Raw genomic sequence first — 4,574 nt, forward strand, 5'->3', positions numbered from 1 at the left:
AAAAAAAAAAAAAGAAAAAAAAAAAAAAAAAAAAAAAAAAAAAAAAAAGGAAATAACAGAAGACCATGAATAACCAAAGCAATGCTGAGCAAAAAAAATAAAGCTGGAGGCATAACACTACCTGACTTTAAACTATACTACAAAGGCGTAATAACCAAAACACTATGGTACTGGCATAAAAACAGACATACTGATCAATGGAATAGAATAGAGATCCAGAAATCAACCTACACACCTACAGCCATCCGATCTTTGACAAAAGCACCAAGCCTATACACTGGCTAAGAGACTGCCTCTTCAGCAAATGGTGCTGGGAGAACTGAATATCAGTATGCAGGAGAATGAAACTAGACCCATACCTCTCACTGTATACTAAAATCTACTCAAAATGGATTAAAGAATTAAATATACACCCTGAAACTATAAAACTTCTTAAGAAAAAACATAGGAGAAACATTTCAGGAAGTAGGACTGGACACAGACTTCATGAATACAATCCCAAAAGCACGGGCAACCAAAGGAAAAGTAAACAAATGGGATTATATCAAACTAAAAAGCTTCTGCACAGCTAAAGAAGCAATTAACAGAGTTAAAAGACAACCAACAGAGTGGGTGAAAACATTTGCAAAATATACATCTGACAAAGGATTAATATCCAGAATATACAAGGAACTCAAACAACTTTACAAGAAAAAAGCAACACAATTAAAAACTGGGCAAAAGAGCTAAGTAGGCATTTCTTTAAGGAAGATATATGAATGGCCAAAAGACATATGAAAAAATGCTCAACATCACTGAGCATCCGGGAAATGCAAATCAAAACCGCACTGAAGTACCATCTCACCCCAGTTAGGATGGCTAAAATCCAAAAGACTCTGAATGATAAATGCTGGCGAGGTTGCGGAGAAAAAGGAACTCTCATACATTGTTGGTGGGACTGCAAAATGGTGCAGCCTCTATGGAAAATGGTATGGAGGTTCCTCAAACAATTGCCGATAGATCTACTGTATGACCCAGCTATCCCACTGCTGGGAATATACTCAGAGGAATGGAAATTATCAAGTCGAAGGTATACCTGTGCCCCAGTGTTCATCGCAGCACTCTTTACAATAGCCAAGAGTTGGAACCAGCCCAAATGTCCATCATTGGATGAGTGGAGGAAATTGTGGTATATCTACACAATGGAATACTACTCAGCTATGAAAACGAATGAAATACTGCCATTTGCAACAACATAGATGGACCTAAAGAGAATTATATTAAGTGGAACAAGTCAGGCACAGAAAGAGAAATACCACGTTCTCACTTATTGGTGGGAGGTAAAAATAAATAAATAAATTCACACACACACACACACACACACAATACTGGGGGGGGGAAGAAGACATAACAACTACAATTCCTTGAAGTTGATATGACAAGCAAACAGAAAGGACATTGTTGGGTGGGAGGGAGGAGAGGGAAGATGGAGGGAGGTTTCTGTAATGGGCCACAATAATCAACCACATTGTATATCGAGAAAATAAAATTAAAAAAAAAAATAACTATACTTTCATGAAGTTACTACAACAAGCAAACGGAAAAGACATTCTTGGGGGGGAGGGGAGAGAGGGAGGAGGGAGGGAGGTGTCGGTGATGGGCCATAATAATCATATACAGTGTATATTGACAAAATAAAAATTAAAAAAAAAAAAAAAAAAAAAACAAAAATTAAACAAATACATGAAATAGGGAATTAAAAAACAGTAGAGAAAAGCAACAAAATCGAAAGTTGATTCTTTAAAAAGAACAACAAAGTTTGCTATCTTTTATCTAGACTAATCAAGAAAAAGAAGACCAGAATTACTAAAGTTAGAAATAAAGTAGGGACGTTATTACATTGTCACTATGGCTTTTTGTGGTGGTAAAATTTATTTGTTTCTCATTTGCATTTTTGTTCTACCAGTGGGGTTTGTTCTTTCTTGTGTATTTGTGGTAGCGGTTATCATTTTTTGGATTTCAGATGCATTACTTCCTTGAGGATTTCTTGTAGGGCTTGTCTTGTGGTCATGTACTCCCTCAGCTTTTGTTTGTCTGGAAAATACACTACTTTTCTCTCATTTCTGAAGGATAGCCTTGCTGGATATAGTATTCTGGGCTGGCTTTTTTTTCTTTCAGTATTTTGAATATATCATCCCATTTTCTTCTGGTCTGTAGATATTCTGTTGAGAAGTCTGCTGTTAGTCTGATAGAGGCTCCCCTATAGATGACTTGACACTTTACTCTTGCTTCTTTTAAGATTCTCTCTTTGTCTTTGAGTTTTGCCAGTTTGACTGTAGTGTGTCTCGGGCAGGATCTTTTTGGGTTGAATCTGTTTGTGGGGTCTTTGAGCCTCCTTGATCTGAAGGTCTTTGTCTCTCCCTATACCTTGGAAATTTTCCATTATTATTTCATTGTATAGATTTTCCATGCCTGTTCCTTCCTCCTCCCCTTCTGGACCACCCATGATTTGAATGTTTGTGTGCGTAAGGTTGTCTGCTAGCTCTCTGAGGATTTCTTCATATTTAAAAATCCCCCCCTCTTTTTTGTCCATCTGGATTATTTCAAAAAGACTGTCTTCAAGATCAGAAATTCTTCTGCTTGTTCTAGCTTGCTACTTAAGGTATCAGTTGTGTTTATTTTGTTGAGTGAATCTTTCAGTCCCATGAATTCTGCTATATTCTTTTTTAAGGTATTAATCTCTTTGTAAGTTTCCTCCATATCCTGGAGTTTTTTCCTTGCTTTGTTGTGTTGTCTAAGTCTTCTTGTATCTCATCGTGTTTCTATTATGTTGTCTGAGTCTTCTTGTACCTTGTGTTTCCTGAAGGTTGTTGCTTGGATTTCCTTTTCAGTTATTTCAAGGATTTCCCATCCTGTAGGGTCTGGTATTTGAGAATTACTGTATTCTTTTGGTGGTGTCATATTTCCTTTGGTCTTCATATTTCTGGTATCTTTGCATTGATGTCTAGTCATCTGGTAGAACAGTTGCTTCTTCTGTTACTCTGAAGTGTGCTTTGAGGAGAGAGATGTCCTCTTTTTCTGGTCTCTGCTATTGACTCTCCTTTTGTTAATGCATTCAAGTGTCTGGTGGACCGCCTATATGGTGGTTGTGGCTGCTGTGGTGTTGAGAAACAGCCATCTAGGTTTCCCCTGATGATATTGCTTGCTTGCCTTCCTTCCCTCTCCCTTCCCTCCCTTCTAAAAGTAAGATTAGGTGGGGTAATAATGTGTGTGATGTGCTTAGGAAAGTGCTTGAGATGAGACTAGGCTTTCATTAGTTACTTTCTGTCAACACTTATTTCCTCTCTATTGTTGGTCTAGATATAGCTTTAACTTGTTTTTCCTTGTTTCAAATATTTAACTAACACCTTGTTCTGCTCTCCCAGCCTGGAACAGTTTAGCATGTAATGTTTCCATAGCTGTAGATGATACATGCTTTTTACTACTTATATTCTGTGGGATGTATATTTCTAGTGTGTAGTATGGCACTGGGGAATGGGAACTAGAAAAAGGAAGGATTAAGTTTAGTGCAAAGGGGAATGGTGAAGAAAAGAAGTAAAAGCTATGGTTTTCTTCTCTACCTGGTCTTGTAAATAGCTTTAGACAGCTTATTTGTAACTGGGTTCGTTTGGTTTAATGCTGGAGTGGCCTACTAAAGATAGATATTTTTATGAGTCAATGTGTAGTCAACATTTCTTTCCAAACTTGTTTTGATACCTATTTTTATCTTGTCAGTGGATATCATTTTTGACTACCTCTATGGATTAAGTAGGCCTCATAGAAAAATCCCATGATAGGGGCTCCTTATCACCCAGTATCGGTCTTTTCTAAATAGAAAGCTAGGAAAGACTATCTGGAAGCAAATTACAGTTAATTTGGTATATTTGCTTTCTAGCAATAGAACAGATTAAAGTCTTTGGCCATTTTTGTAAACTTAATCGTTCTAGATACCTTAAGGCAGCATTTTACTGACAGTATTTTCTTTGGAGCCTAGCCTAGCTCCATAGTTAATTTTCTGTCTTCCATTGCTATTTTCAATTTATTGTATGCACACTAGCCTTTGCCCAGTTTCCTATAGGCCCTTAAGGAGTTTATAATCTACGTTTGATTTTTGTATTGCAATGCCAGATTTGCTTTGTGTGAGGTAGTGCTGAAATAATAGTTATTGTGATAACTTTGGCATTTTTCATGGCCAGTTTTGTGTGGCTTAAGCTAGATTTCCTTTGGTGTCCATTTACTCCCAGGGTGTGTCACTCTGCCATCCAGCTGGTGTGTGCTCTAGAAATGCAAATTAATTTCATTATTGACCCAGGCAAAACATAATTAAGAAGACAAATCTGCTGTAAGAGATCATGTATTGCACAGCCAAACAAATTATTTTTGTTTGAGCCACAATTTTTTTCTTTTTGTTGGTGTGGATAATACAAAGATGACTGTTGTTGGAATAGCTTCTCATTTATTGTAATAATCTTAGGATTAAGATAGCAATGCAATAATGCTTCAAATGCAAACTTTTTTTTTTTTTTTTTTTTTTTTTTTTTTTTTTTTTTTCCGGG

This window comes from Galeopterus variegatus, unplaced genomic scaffold (genome assembly GCF_000696425.1).
Source record: "Galeopterus variegatus unplaced genomic scaffold, G_variegatus-3.0.2 Scaffold3569, whole genome shotgun sequence".
NCBI classification, from domain to species: domain Eukaryota; kingdom Metazoa; phylum Chordata; class Mammalia; order Dermoptera; family Cynocephalidae; genus Galeopterus; species Galeopterus variegatus.